Source organism: Pseudorca crassidens, chromosome 3 (assembly GCF_039906515.1).
Source record: "Pseudorca crassidens isolate mPseCra1 chromosome 3, mPseCra1.hap1, whole genome shotgun sequence".
In the NCBI taxonomy this organism is placed as follows: Eukaryota; Metazoa; Chordata; class Mammalia; order Artiodactyla; family Delphinidae; genus Pseudorca; species Pseudorca crassidens.
This window is the reverse complement of record NC_090298.1, coordinates 38,640,939-38,657,568: the sequence shown is the minus strand read 5'-3', so window position 1 is coordinate 38,657,568 and position 16,630 is coordinate 38,640,939.

The window sequence follows — 16,630 nt, the reverse complement described above, 5'->3', positions numbered from 1 at the left end:
TAGTGAGGTTGGGCATTTTTTCAAGTGTTTATTGGCAATTTGTAGTCTTTTGAGTATACAAGTATAACTGAGTATGGCTGTCTGTCATAGGCTTTCTCTGTTTTCCTATTGGTTCTTCTGGATTTTTATTATTTTTTTCCTAGGAGGTTTTATATCTTCTGGATAGCAATACCTTTTCTTTCATAGGTACTCTAGTCAGAAGTTTTAAGTCTTTATTAAAAACAATAATAAAAAGAAATTAAACTAACTCCTTTAAGACCACATACTCTTTTCTTCAAAAAAATCTGTCCTGATTTTTCCAACTCACTAATATCTCCTCTTCTCCAAACTCCCCATTTCTAGACTGTAAGTTCCTTGAAGGCGGGAACTAGTTTTACTCATTTCAGTAACCACCACAGAGCTTACAGAAGAGCCTGTTTTAATATAATGCACAGTAGTTTAATGGATAATTGTTGGATTGACTTGAAGCCTTAATTATTGTCTTTTATTGCTTTGTTTTAAATTCCTTGAAATTTAGATTTCCCCTGTTACTTACTCTGTTTCCACTGACCATAAATAGCTCCTGGCACATTGCTGAGTGTATTGGAGGTACTCAGTACATATGTATTGATTAATTGATTTCACTTTGTTATGACCTTCAACATTTCATGCTTTCTTCTGAAAAAGAGAAGCATTTCCCCAAGAGCGTCCCATGGGATATTAATTTTATATTATATAATGAGATTTCCCCCCAAAGTGGTTCCAGATTCAAATAAGTTTGAGGGAAAGTGGATTAAGTAAAGTTAAATAGGCTTCTCTCTAATTAATGTTGAGCCTGTAATACACCTAAGAGGGATATGTGGCATATTTAAACAGCTCTAGATGACTGAGCACTTGGGGTTTGTGTTTGTTTGTTGGCAATGAATTGTGTTCCATGTAATTTCAATATTTTCTTAATTCAGGTAAAAACTTCCATTATATGTTCTTTTTCTTCTTTACGATATTAACTGTGGAACAACTTTAACCCTCATCCCACTGGGCTTTGGAGTAGAAGAGTCAGGATCAAATTCTGACTCTCCAACTTACTAGAATTGGAAACTTGGGCAAGGTGTCCAATATCAATTTGTCATTACATAAAATCTCAGTTTTCTTATCTGAAAAATGGGAAGAACAATGGCCCTTAGCCATTAACAGTTGAAGAGGTTTAAATGAGATAAGCCCATGTAAAGAGAAATATAGGAGTTGCTTAGTAAGAATTAATTGTTATTAAGGAACCGCTTTTATTTTATTTATTTATTTTTTTTGCAGTATGTGGGCCTCTCACTGTTGTGGCCTCGCCTGTTGTGGAGCACAGGCTCTGGACACGCAGGCTCAGTGGCCATAGCTCACGGGCCCAGCCGCTCTGTGGCATGTGGGATCTTCCCGGACCGGGGCACAAACCCGTGTCCCCTGCATCGGCAGGCGGACTCTCAACCACTGCACCACCAGGAAAGCCCCAGGAACTGCTTTTAAAAAATTCTCTCCCTCACCCCTATCTACAATTGACTAATTCCTTCTTGGCTTCCCCAGTTTGGTAGGTTTCTGTCATATTGTCTGGATGCATTTGTCGTAAGTAAGTGGTAAGTCCCTGCACAGGGACTTCCTCTTATTCATATTTGTGGGCCCTGCCCACGTACTTGGTGCCCTCTGGGAGCCCATACGGATTCTAGGTAGAGGAAGGAGCTTGAGGGACGTGGAACAAGTGCCTCCCTGGAGGTGCAGTTTTTATAACCCAGTCTTGCCCCCTTGAGGTCACATCCAGGGTCACTATATTTGTCAGGAAATATTTTGTTGTATCACAGAACTCTAACTCAAACCAGCAAAAGCAACACTTGATTTGTTGGCTCTGACAACTGGGAAGGATGTTTGGGTGGCATAGCAGACCAGAGCAAGAGCTGGTAGACCTAGCAGCTCAGGGAATTGAACTGAGGACTCAACTCAACCCATTGTCTCTCTCTTCCCATTTCCATTTCTGCGTGGCATTTTCATACTTTCAAATACCAGAGAAAATGGCCCTCTGGTAATCCCCTATAACATTCCAGCTTATTAAGCCCGGGCAGGGGGGAAAAGATAGCTTCTTTTCCCCAGGAACTCTATATGAATCCCAGGATAAAAGTAATGAGATTAGCCACCCACCTCCGGTCAAGGGTCTATCTTTGGACAATCACTGTGGTCAAGTGCATGAAGTATTCTGATTTGTTAGGCCCAAGTCCGTTACTCATTTCACGTTTAGGGGCATCACGTGAGAAAGAATGAAGGCAATATCTCTTACTGATCTCTTACTGGTCTGATAAAAAATCATTTACTACATCACCAGTTTACTACATTTCTCTAGACTGGGTCTGGAGTGTTCACTAATATTTGGGGGGTTGAAATATCTCAAAAAAATGTATTATTTTATTCCTCCCAGTTTGGATTTCTTCTCATTTTATTCTTACAGTGAAGTAGTGAGAATACTTGCATGCTATGCTCCATATTGGTGCCCCTCCTCTGCGCTTACCCCAGTAACAGCACGTACCACACATACTGTTTGTCCTCCTCTCTTACAAGGCTGAGCAAATGTGCCCAGAGCCTGAGTAATTTGCTCTGTTCAACAGTATTTCTCTAATACTTAAGCTAACGTGTGAAACGCAGAAAACAATAAGTGCTTGTTTAAAGAAGGAAGGAGAGTGTGAAACACTCATTGGGCACATAACTCAGATGAGCTGGGAGGGAAGCGGGTATCAGTGATGCTGAGTATCGGAGGCAGAGTAGGAGTAAAGAAAGTGAAGAACATTCTCGGCTGTGGGAAGGTCTGGAGTCAGTGGTGTGCCCAAGCTGGCTCCCATAAGGTTGCAAGACCAATGGTACACAGCTCTTCCCCACTCTCCCTTCACTGATTTCACACTGGTAGCTTGAGATCAGCTAAAATGGGAATATTCACCACAGAAGTCAGAATCACTGCAAAGCAGGGCCTCAACTTTCTTCTCCAGATAGCTGACAGTTAAAACATTTACCATGCCACTGCATGAAGCATGAGGATAGAATATTACTACAGATGAAGCTAGAAAGCTACTCAAATATCAAATCATGAAGGAACTTATGTGTGAAGCACAGACATCTGAATTTCTTAGCCACTGAAAGATTCTGAAAGGGAAAACACATGGCATGACTTGCTCAGTATCTGCTGGCTAGAGTTCTTCAACAATAGTGTTGTATGGCAAACTGGGCAGGTGACATAAACAGTCGCCCTATATAAATGCTTGCAGTTCTAGGGAAGTTATTGCCTGTCCTAGCAAATCAATCTTAGCCAACAGTTTAGCCTAGAGCTACACCAGGCCCAACCTAAGCTTGATTCCATCAAGACCAAGCCATGATAGCAGCACTACTTTGTCAGTGCCAGTAGCTCATATCTCCCATATAATACAAGTCTATTTCCTCCTGCCACCTGCCACACCAGCCTCCTGAAATGCTGACATTAGCAAACTTCCAACTAAAAGGATGCCAACTCTCACCAAGTTTTTCTTTTCTGTCCAGATTATTTTAGGTGTGGTCCAGTCTAATAGCAGAGGTATACACTAAAAGGGTTTTCACGTTGCTTTCAACTTTATGAATATGTATAGAAAAAAGTTTATTTAAGAGAGAAAGAGACTGAGAGCGAGAGGGAGGGTGGGGAGAGAGAGAGGAAGGAAGGAAGGAAGACAGGAAGGCAAGGAGGGAGGGAGGAGGAAAAAGGAATAGAGTCATGTTCTTTCCAGGGCTGTTGAGATGGAAACTTATAGTGAAAGCAGCAGCTGCAGGTGGGATTTGGCTGAAAAGAGGAGCTACCTTAGAGCACTCTTTTCAGAGTCACTTTGTTGGTTTTCATTTAGGGTTTTGCTTTTATGAAAGCGTGAGATGTCATCAGTGGACAGGTTCTCACGGCAGTCAAAGAGCCTTCTTCCCTTTCCCCTAGTTTCTGATCCCTAAAACCAGTTTATAGGGTCTTAGTTCCTAAATCTGACCCTTTCTTCTCTTGGGGTCTTTAGCTTTTCTACTGCCCTGTGTAGGGAATACTTTGTGTTTAAAATGATTGTTCTACCTGTTTAAACTTCTAGTTTAACAAGGGAAATTTAAAATAGAATCAGGAATTAGAATTAATATTGCTATTACTGGTTACTGTCATGGAAAAGTGGTTACAAAACAACCTAGTAATGATAAAGTCAATTAAAAATGTATGTTTCTTCTCCTATCTTATGAAAGTGAGTCATCCATGGAAAGTTGTCATAAGGAAAATTTTTGTAAATCAAAATGTAAGTACCATTGACCTTAACAGTATACAATCACTTCAAGAATTGACAAAGCAAACTTATGATACTCAATGTTTGTATTGAAATTTAATGGAATAGATTCCATTATTACTCAATAATTTTCCTGCCCTCTAATCCGCATGAGCAAAGTCTACTAGTTGTTGCTGGACATGTGACTCTCTTTGGTCTCCTGCCAGGTATAGTGTACATTGCTGCCTTTGCCTTTGGGCTGGTCCATCGACTTGTTCTGGCCCATAGGTTGTTCACAGATGTGAAACAAGTAGAAGCTTGAAATGTGTAAGTGTGGTTAGACTTGCTCCCTTGCACCTGTCCATCACCATGAGAAGAGCATAACCTAGGTAATCTGTTGGTTCCCAGAAGGATGACAGAAATGTAGGGCAGATCTGGATTCAGTTTGCAACTTGGAACCAAGCCCAGTCTACTCCAGCTTGGATCAGGCACAGACACATTAATAAGAATAAATTGCTGCTTTAAGCCACAGAGTTTGGAGTGGATTTGTTACTCAGCATTGTTGTGGTAATTGTTGACCGACACAAACAGTAAAGAAAAAATAAATCAATAAAGACAATGCAAACAGTCCACCAGACCATTGCTGGTATACACTAGAAAACTGTGAGTTTCTTGAAAAGAAAACTTACTACAAAAGTCACAAACTTTATACCTACAAAGATGCCTTCATGCCCTCATGGTGGCTCCCATTTTGTCACACTCAACATATGCCTTGTAAGATGAAAAAACAGTGTGAAATCAAACTCTTACAAAGTAAGATTCTTTACATCTGAATGGTTACGTCTCACAGTGTCTTGGAAATTATACTAAAATGTTAAAAAGTATTTATCTCTGAATGTTGGTATTATGAATGTCTTAATTGTTTTCTCCTTATTTTTAAATTTTCAATAATTATGAGGATTATTGGCATTTTAAAACATTTTAGTTTATTTTAAACAAATTTAGCCTGATGTTCAAATTACAGATTTTGAAGTGATCATTTGTTTTCCCGTGGAAAGTTCAGAACTAACAGCAACAAAAAGATGGAAAGCAAACATTGTTACACTTCCATAAATGAGGTGTTTATTTTACTTTTACTCTACTTTTCACAACTCTAAAAGAAAAGATTTCTTTTTAAAATGAACTTCTTCAGTAAACCCTACTTCTAGGGGCCATTTAGATACTGCTTATCTGACATTGGTGGAAGGCTCTTTAGTCGGGGTATATCTTACTAAAACTGAGCAGGACTCTTTGGGGCCTTCCCAGGGACAGCCCACGCCCCCACACAAAGTCCCCCACCTCTTATTATTATTATTTTTTTTTGTGGTACGCGGGCCTCTCACTGTTGTGGCCTCTCCCGTTGCAGAGCACAGGCTCCAGATGCGCAGGCTCAGCAGCCATGGCTCACGGGCCTATCTGCTCCGCGGCATGTGGGATCTTCCCAGACTGGGGCATGAACCCATGTACCCTGCATCAGCAGGCAGACTCTCAACCACTGAGCCACCAGGGAAGCCCCCCACACCTCTTATTTATAGAAAAGTTTTAGCCTCCTAGGCCTTTCCCGAGTTCCAAAGAGCAAATTTAATTTAAAAAGTGAGAAGATGCAGAAACAAAGGAAAGCAGTCAAGCAACATAAAATAATAATAGTTTATCCATAAAACAAAGTCAAAAGACATTTAGTTCCTCGTCAAGGGTTATAGATAATATCCTGAGCCATATCTTTCAGTTGTTTTGCAGATATGAAAGCCCCATCAGGTGGAAGAAGTTAACTGATGACCACCAGCATGTAGACCCCAGACTGGTTGGAACCAGAAAGTTGACGATGTTGACTCCCGATTACCTCACCACCAACCAATCAGAAGAGTGTTCACAAGCTGATCAGGCACCCTGCCACCCTCTCCCTCATCTTACCTTTAAAAACCCTTCCCTGAAATCCATCAGGGAGTTCAGATCTTTTGAGCATGAGCTGCCCATTCTCCTTGCTTGGCCCGACAATAAACACTGTACTTTCCTTCACCACAACCTGCTGTCAATAAATTGTCTCTGCTGTGAGTCAGGTGAAGGGACATAAGTTTGGTTCAGTAACATTACCAGGGTTCAGGAACAAGGACTTCCTCATCCATATAAAACTCCCCACCCCCTTTCATCCAATGGCATTTTAGGGCTGTTGTTATCTACACCTGTGGGCACTGACAGGGGTCACTTGTGATTCTTAGGCACAATGCTGTGGAGAAGGAATCTACCCAAGGCTACAGAGGGGAAGTTCAGTTAGCATTACCCCTGTGATGAGGCAGCACATTCTGCTTATACAAGTGCAAGCTTGTCAGCTCACTCAGGTCCAGCTCCTTGGACCCCCAATTACATATGTGGCTGCAGGTCTTTGCTGTTGCAACTTGCCTCCTTCCTTTCAGGGTGACTCTAAGGGTGGCTCTCTCTCCAGGTCTTACTTCTTCCCAAGTTCATCATCCTCTCTTCTCTCTCTTCTAATCTGAACCCAAAGTATTTTGGATTTTGTCTCATTTTGGTTTTGGTTCTGGTTTAATGAGAAGGTGGGGGAAAATTCTGCTCTGCCTCGAAATACCTTGGTAAGTCTAGAATCCTCTCTAGTTCCCTAAGGCTTAGAACCTTAGAAACCAAAGCCTGAAAAACATTTTCCTCTGCTTTATCTTTTCACATCCCTCCCCAGAGACAATGCACACTCAGTGGTCTGAAAAGTACTTGAAAATGTTGGGTGGGAAAGAGAGAGGAAAAAAAGTAAAATAAATCAATGGTGCTATAGATAGAGAAGCAGATAGAGCTATCTCTTTACATTTAATAAATTAATGGGCATATTATCCCCTCATAATTATTATTTTTCTGGACTAGTTTTTAAAAGACAGTGTTTTTCTTTCTTCTTCTAGAAAGGTCTAAACTTCATCCACTAGGCTGCTATTTCCTCAGCCAGGAAGGGTCAAGGGACTGCTGGAATTAACTATTTTAGAAAACATGCAGCCAACACATTCTGTCAAGCCACACACCCTTACCTTTTACTGCAACCTTAACTGATCAAAGTATCCACCTTCTCGTGTACTATCATTTCTTCATGACTCACAGGTTTTCTTTCCAGATCCCTCCTCTCACAGCTCTCCTCCCTCTGAAACAGTGGCCTCCCTCTCCCCTTTCTATGATAAAGAAATCCCCTTTTACTTTAATTTCTCCACTGAAGGAGACATTCAGTGGAAAAGAACTTATCTCTTCACTGAGGTTATCTTATCTTATTTTAACCCAATTCCAGCTTTCCTGGAAAGACACCACAGCCTTTCTGCAGCACCTAAAAATCTCCTCACACTCCAAGCCCAAATCCTTTTGCTTTTCCTATTGCTTTTAGATCCACGTTGATTAACACTCATCTAGAAAGCCCAGTTTCTTTGACTTGTTCTGTCTCTTCATATAATGTGACTTTTACTTTTATCTAATAAATTATTGCAACTGTGTCAGACACTCTGTGGAAAAGAAAACCTTATGATGTCCTACCCATTACCCAGTCAGGAATTCTTTTTTTTTTTTTACAAATTTATTTATTTATTTTTGGCTGCGTTGGGTCTTCGTTGCTGCAGGCGGGCTTTTTCTCTGGTTGCGGTGAGCGGGGGCTACTCTTTGTTGCAGTGTGCGGGCTTCTCACTGCGGTGGCTTCTCTTGTTGTGGAGCACGGGCTCTAGGCACGCGGGCTTCAGTAGTTGTGGAACGCAGACTCAGTAGTTGTGGCACACAGCCTTAGTTGCTCTGCGGCATGTGGGATCTTCCCCGACCAGGGATCGAACCCGTTTCCCCTGCATTGGCAGGCAGACTCTTAATCACTGCACCACCAAGGAAGTCCTGGTAATATTTTTAATCCCTGTCCATTGAATATGGTTTATTAGGCTGTAGAATTCTAGTTTGAGGGTTGTCAACTTGGAAGATGTTATTTCTCTATTGCCTGTTCTCACGGCAGATGAAGAAAAGTCTGCAATAATCTAGTTGCCTTTCATTGCAGGTTATGTGCTTTTCCTCTCTGGTGGATTCCAAGATATTCTTTGTGTCTTTAGTATCTTGCAATTTCACTGTGGTGTATGTAGGTATGCGTTTATTCTTATGGAGTTTGCTCAGCACTTGGAGTACTTCCTATATCTGAAAAGCCTAGGTGTGAAAATGTTACCCAAAAATATCTTTCTGTTTTTTAACTTAAAGATTTTTTATTTGGAAACAATTCAAACTTAAGTTTGAAATTGAGCACATGAAAAAAACAGTAGCACCCATAATACCCACACACCCTTTACCCTGATTGTTAATATTGTTATTATTTTATGAAATTTGCATTATCATTTTTTCTTTCTCTCAATATATATCCTAACTTTCAGTCCTTAGACCTAGGTTTTATAGCAACCTGCAGTGTGATGCTTGGCTCTGTGCTTGGTGGGGGCAGGGAATTACTTTCTATTATTCTAATTCAGCTGTGTATTTTAAAAGAATCCTCTATCATATTTTATCTATTATTTCTGTATGCTTGGAAGAGTAGTGAGTTCTTCCACGTTAATAAAACTTTAAGCATCAACTTCTCAATGTAAATTTAAAAAATGCAGTAATTTTAGAAAAGATTGCACAGGGGTCAAAAATAGTATTATTTTCCTTTCTGTTTACTTTGTTAGCATTATTACTTTTTGTATTTACGAGGAGAGTCTGCAATCCAAAAAGAGCAGAAAGGAAGAGAGATGTGAGATTCTTTTCCCTCTTGTTCTCTACATACCAGAAAAGAATGTTTATACATATATAAATATAAAAATCTATCTATCTATCTGTACCCTGTATTAGTTCTTTAAGTTTACTAAAACAAATACCACAGACTGGGCAGCTTAAACAACAGAATTTATTTTCTCACAGTTCTGGAGGCTACAAGTCCGAGTTCAAGGCATCAGCAGGATTGATTTCACTCTGAGGCCTCTCTCCTTGACTTGTAGATGACCATCTTCTCCCTTTGTCCTCATGGGGTCTTTTCTCTGTGTGCATGCATAGCTGTGTCCAACTTTCCTCTTCAACTAGGAACATCGGTCCTATTAGTTCAGGTACCACCCATATGAGTTCATTTTCCTTAATTACATCTTTAATTACATCTTTAAAGTCCCTGTCTCCAAATACAGTCACATTCTGAGGTTCTGGGGGTTAGCATTTCAACACATGAATTGGGGAGGAGGGGCAAAATTCAGCCTGTAACATACCCTATATATCCTATAACCTATCCATATTATTTATCTGATATATATAAATATACATAATCCCTTGATTAACTTTCTCACTCTAGTGATAATTGAAGGAAAAGCTTCAGGTGACTATCCCTTTTGTATGAGTATGAATTCTGTCTGCCCTTAACATAAGAATGAAATAGAGAGAAATCCATTTAGCGAGCAATATGAAAAAATTGTAAGTCAAGATTTCGGTGTGATACCATCCTTTTTTCCAGGGGTCAAATGCTAGCATATGTGGCATGCCATAACGAGACAGAATTTTTCAAAGATGTATTTCAAAGCCAATTATACTGGCTTACGTTCTCACACCTCCAGCACTCACCTAGCACTCAGTTGGAGAACTGAGCTAAAAATCAGGCTTTTCTGTTTCAGCATTGTTGCATAGAATCTGACCTTAATCCTGAATTTCTACTCTGTAATACTTTGTTTCCAAACTGAGCCACACACTCATTTTTTTTCTTTTTAGAAGGTTAACTCGATACTTTTTAAAAATAATAATATAAGAGTAGAGATCTTGGGGGAAAAAAATAACTGGCAAGGCAAAGCAAAACCATTCATTCATTCATTTATTCAGTTGTTTATGAACAAACTTGTTTGCTTCATTATTAATACAGCCTCTTGGGGATTAAGTAGATATTCTTTTGTAAATATCCTTCAGTCTTTCACAAGTATATATAGTTTAACTTTCCGGTAGTAAACTATAAATTCTCCAAGAAAAGATCTGCAATTTCTTTCTTTTGACTCCCTTATAGCAATTGGTAAGCATGCACAACTAATTGAATGTTTATAACAACTATCACAGATTAATAATTCTTTCAGTAAATATTTTCCATCATTTTCTGATTTCCAGGTCCTGTGGTATGCTCTGGGGAATGCAGAGATTAATGCATTCCCTACCCTACAAAGGATTTCTTGGAGACGTAAAAAATAAGTGTTGTAAATGTTGCAGGCACTGTAATAGAACTCTCAAAAGGAAATAGTTAATGTAGAGGCAAAGTGCTCAAGCTCAGATTCACATTGCCTAGATTTGAATTCTGGTCTCACCATTTACTTCTTTTATGAGTTTAAGCAAAGTTCTTAAATTATTTAAACCAGTTTCCTTGTCCTTAAGATGGGGATAATAAATAATATTTATCTCATAGGATTATTATGAGGGTTAAAAGCAATTATGCACAGATTAAATTTCCTCAGTGCCTCACATTGCCAATGTTATTCTTTCTCAACAATCAAATGGGAAAAAGGCAATTTATCTCTGAGGAAAATTTCCTGTAGTTGGTTTACAGGGAGGTCTGGAAGATTTCAAACCCAGCGATATTAATGGCAAAGAATAAAATTAGTTTATATAAAATATTTTAAACAATCTTTCTAAATAGCAAGAAATTCCATAATCATTGATAAAAGATAAACAATTGAGAAAAATTATTAGACTAAAATGCAGCCGATAAATAGGTCATTTGTTAAACTTACAAATGATTAAGAAAACAGTGAAGAGCCCAATATGCAGAAGGGTAGATGGTATGAATAAGTACACATATCCCCCACTTTTCTAAAGTTCACTTTTTGCCACTCCTCTTTTACAAAAGATTTACAGGACTACCTGCCTTTTCACTAACTGGAAGAAATCTAAAGAGGTTTTTCACTTTTGTAAAAAAAAGGCAAAAAGAAGAAATAGGCTTCAGCGTTTGTTTTGCTGAGAGCCGTTATAGAGGCATAGCGCAGCCCAGCAGCGAGAGTGGTATCACTAAGCTCCTTCCACACTCAACATCTCAGCATCAAGCCGCCAATACCTTCAAACTTTGTCAGTGAGCATCTGTGATTTACCTCGATTTATTTTGTGTGTCCATTAGCAAGATCTGTCTTAAGGTAATTGCATTGCTTTATGCCATTTTGGCTTAGGAAAGGTTTCATTTTATTTTTGGAAAGCTTGGGAAACCTGTATAACATAGAAAAAGAGAGACAACAGAGAAAGAGAAGCAAATTACCAATGAATGCATGAAAAGATGCTCAGCCTCAATGATAACGCAAGGTATTCAAATCCAAATAGTATTGGACTGCCAGTTATCAACTAATAAATTGGCAAAGTTTATATTTGGTAATATCTACGGTTGTCAAATACCTGGTTGGGAACCAGGGCTGTTCTCACACATAATCTTAGAGAGTGTGTGTACTGATTAAATCTTTCTGGTGTACAATTTGGTGGCATCTACCAAAATTAGCAATGTATATTCTCTTTGGTAGAACAAACCCTGTGATACACGTACAATAATATATGTGTAAGGATTGTTCTTTGCAGTGTTGTTTGCAAGGGCAAACTGGAAACAATCTAAATAATCACTGATAAGAGATTGGGTAAATAAATAATTGTACATCGGAATGATGCACTATGCAATAACTAAAATCATGGGTATGGGCTTCCCTGGTGGCGCAGTAGTTGAGAGTCTGCCTGCCGATGCAGGGGACACAGGTTCGTGCCCCGGTCGGGGAAGATCCCACATGCCGCGGAGCGGCTGGGCCCGTGAGCCATGGCCGCTGAGCCTGCGCGTCCGGAGCCTGTGCTCCGCAACGGGAGAGGCCACAGAAGTGACAGGCCCGCGTACCAAAAAAAAAATAAAAATCATGGGTAGAGATATATGCTGTTATGAAAAGGGATCTAAGACATATTAAATGATAAAATCAAAGTTCATGAATAGACCGTACGTATACTAGTATAGTACACTACTTTTTTTTAACATCTTTATTGGAGTATAATTGCTTTACAATGGTGTGTTAGTTTCTCCTTTATAACAAAGTGAATCAGCTATACCTATATCCTCACATCCACTCCCTCCTGTGTCTCCCTCTCACCCTCCCTATCTCACCCCTCTAGGTGGTCACAAAGCAACAAGCAGATCTCCCTGTGCTATGCGGCTGCTTCCCACTAGCTATCTATTTTACATTTGGTAGTGTATATATGTCCATGCCACTCTCTCACTTCGTCCCAGCTTACCCTTCCCCCTCCCCGTGTCCTCAAGTACATTCTCTACGTCTGCGTCTTTATTCCTGTCCCGTCCCTAGGTTCCTCAGAACCATTTTTTTTTTTTTAAGATTCCATATATATGTGTTAGCATACGGTATTTGCTTTTCTCTTCCAACTTACTTCACTCTGTATGACAGACTCTAGGTCCATCCACCTCACTACAAAAAACTCAGTTTCGTTTTTTTTATGGCTGAGAAATACTACATTGTATATATGTGCCACATCTTCTTTATCCATTCATCTGTCAATGGACAGGTTAGGTTGCTTGCATGTTCTGGCTATTGTAAATAGAGCTGCAATGAACACTGTGGTACATGACTCTTTTTGAATTATGGTTTTCTCAGGGTATATGCCCGGTAGTGGGATTTCTAGGTCGTATGGTAGTGCTATTTTTAGTTTTATAAGGAACCTCCATACTATTCTCCATAGTGGCTGTATCAATTTACATTCCCACCAGCAGTGCAAGAGGGTTCCCTTTTCTCCACACCCTCTCCAGCATTTGCTGTTTGTAGATTTTCTGATGATGCCCATTCTAACTGGTGTGAGGTGATACCTCATTGTAGTTTTGATTTGCATTTCTCTAATGATTAGTGATGTTGAGCATCCTTTCATGTGTTTGTTGGCACTCTGTATATCTTCTTTGGAGAAATGTCTACTTAGGTCTTCTGCCCATTTTTGGATTGGGTTGTTTGTTTTTTTGATATTGAGCTACATGAGCTGCTTGTAAATTTTGGAGATTAATCCTTTGTCAGTTGCTTCATTTGCAAATATTTTCTCCCATTCTGAGGGTTGTCTTTTGGTCTTGTTTATGGTTTCCTTTGCTGTGCAAAAGCTCTTAACTTTCATTAGGTCCGATTTGTTTATTTTTGTTTTTATTCCCACTTCCCTAGGAGGTGGGTCAAAAAGGATCTTGCTGTGATTTATGTCATAGAATGTTCTGCCTATGTTTTTGTCTAAGAGTTTTATAATGTCTGGCCTTAACTTTAGGTCTTTAATCAATTTTGAGTTTATTTTTGTGTATGGTGTTAGGGAGTGTTCTAATTTCATTCTTTTACATGTAGCTGTCCAGCTTTCCCAGCACCACTTATTGAAGAGCCTGTCTTTTCTCCACTGTATATTCTTGCCTCCTTTATCAAAGATAAGGTGACCATATGTGCGTGGGTTTATCTCTGGGCTTTCTATCCTGTTCCATTGATCTATCTTTCTGTTTTTGTGCCAGTACCATACTGCCTTCATTACTATAGCTTTGTAGTATAGTCTGCAGTCTGGGAGCCTGAGTCCTCCAGCTCAAGACTGCTTTGGCTATTCGGGGTCTTTTGTGTTTCCATACACACTGTGAAATTTTTCATTGTAGTTCTGTGAAAAATGCCATTGGTAGTTTGATAGGGATTGCACTGATTCTGTAGATTGCTTTGGATAGTATAGTCATTTTCACAATGTTGATTCTTCCAATCCAAGGACATGGTATATCTCTCCATCTGTTTGTATCATCTTTAATTTATTTCTTCAGTGTCTTATAGTTTTCTGCATACAGGTCTTTTGTCTCCTTAGGTAGGTTTACTCCTAGGTATTTTATTCTTTTTGTTGCAATGGTAAATGGGAGTGTTTCCTTAATTTTTCTCTCAGATTTTTCATCATTAGTGCATAGGAATGCGAGAGATTTCTGTGCATTAATTTTGTATCCTGCTACTTTACCAAATTCATTGATTAGCTCTAGTAGTTTTCTGGTAGCATCTTTAGGATTCTCTATCTATAGTATCATGTCATCTGCAAACAGTGACAGCTTTACTTCTTCTTTTCCAATTTGGATACCTTTTATTTCTCTTATTTCTCTGATTGCTGTGGCTAAAACTTCCAAAACTGTGTTGAATAATAGTGATGAGAGTGGACAACCTTGTTTCATTCCTGATCTTAGAGGAAATGTTTTCAGTTTTTCACCATTGAGAATGATGTTGGCTGTGCGTTTGTCATATATGGCCTTTATTATGTTAGGCAAGTTCCCTCTATGCCTACTTTCTGGAGGGTTTTTATCATGAATGGGTGTTGAATTTTGTCAAAAGCTTTTTCTGCATCTATTAAGATTATCATTTGGTTTTTCTCCTTCAGTTTGTTGATATGGTGTATCACATTGATTGATACACATATATTGAATAATCCTTGCATTCCTGGGAAAAATCCCACTTGATCATGGTGTATGATCCTTTCAATACGCTGTTAGATTCTGTTTGCTAGTATTTTGTTGAGGATTTTTGCATCTATGTTCATCAGTGATACTGGCCTGTAGTTTTCTTTCTTTGTGACATCTCGTCTGGTTTTGGTATCAGGGTGATGGTGGCCTCGTAGAATGAGTTTTGGAGTATTCCTCTCTCTGCTATATTTTGGAAGAGTTTGAGAAGGATAGGTGTTAGCTCTTCTCTAAATGTTTGATAGAATTTGCCTGTGAAGCCATCTGGTCCTGGGCTTTTGTTTGTTGGAAGATTTTTAATCACAGTCTCAACTTCAGTGCTTGTGATCAGTCTGTTTATATTTTCTGTTTCTCCCTGGTTCAGTCTCAGAAGGTTGTGCTTTTCAAAGAATTTTTCCATTTCTTCCCGGTTGTCCATTTTATTGGCATATTGTTGCCTGTGGTAATCTCTCATGATCCTTTGTATTTCTGCAGTGTCAGTTTTAACTTCTCCTTTTTCATTTCTAATTCTACTGATTTGAGTCTTCTCCCTTTTTTTCTTGATGAGTCTGGCTAATGGTTTATCAATTTTGTTTATCATCTCAAAGAACCAGCTTTTAGTTTTATTGATCTTTGCTATTGTTTCCTTCATTTCTTTTTCATTTATTTCTGATCTGATCTTTATGATTTCTTTCCTTCTGCTAACTTTGGGTTTTTTTTGTTGTTCTTTCTCTAATTGCTTTAGGTGTAAGGTTAGGTTGTTTACTTGAGATGTTTCCTGTTTCTTGAGGTAGGACTGTATTGCTATAAACTTCCCTCTTAGAACTGCTTTTGCTGCATCCCATAGGTTTTGGGTTGTCGTGTTTTCATTGTCATTTGTTTCTAGGTATTTTTTTGATTTCCTCTTTGATTTCTTCAGTGATCTCTTGGTTATTTAGTAGCACATTGTTTAATCTCCGTGTGTTTTGTATTTTTTACAGATTTCTTCCTGTAATTGATATCTAGTCTCACAGCGTTGTGGTCGGAAAAGATACTTGATACCATTTCAATTTTCTTAAATTTACCGAGGCTTGATTTGTGACCCAAGATATGATCTATCCTGGAGAATATTCCATGAACACTTGAGAAGAAGTTGTATTCTGTTGTTTTGGGATGGAATGTACTATAAATATCTCTTAAGTCCATTTGTTTAATGTGTCATTTAAAGCTTGTGTTTCCTTATTTATTTTCATTTTGGATGATCTGTCCATTGGTGAAAGTGGGGTGATAAAGTTCCCTACTGTGACTGTGTTACTGTCGATTTCCCCTTTATGATTGTTAGCATTTACCTTATGTATTGAGGTGTTCCTATGTTGGGTGCATAAATATTTACAATTGTTATATCTTTCTCTTGGATCAATCCCTTGATCATTATATAGTGTCCTTCTTTGTCTCTTTAATAGTCTTTATTTTAAAGAAGTCTGTTTTGTCTGATATGAGAATTGCTACTGCAGCTTTCTTTTGATTTCCATTTGCATGGAATATCTTTTTCCATCCCCTCACTTTCAGTCTGTATGTTTCCCTAGGTCTGAAGTGGGTCTCTTGTAGACAGCATATATACAGGTCTTGTTTTTGTATCCATTCAGCCAGTCTATATCTTTTGGTTGGAGCACTTAATCCATTTACATTTAAGGTAGTTATCGATATGTGTGTTCCCATTACCATTTTCTTAATTGTTTTGGGTTTGTTATTGTAGGTCTTTTTCTTGTCTTGTGTTTTCTGTCTAGAGAAGTTTCTTTAGCATTTGTTGTAAAGCTGGTTTGGTGGTGCTGAATTCTGTTAGCTCTTGCTTGTCTGTAAAGGTTTTAGTTTCTCTGTCGAATCTGAATGAGATCCTTGCTGGGCAATCTTGGTTGTA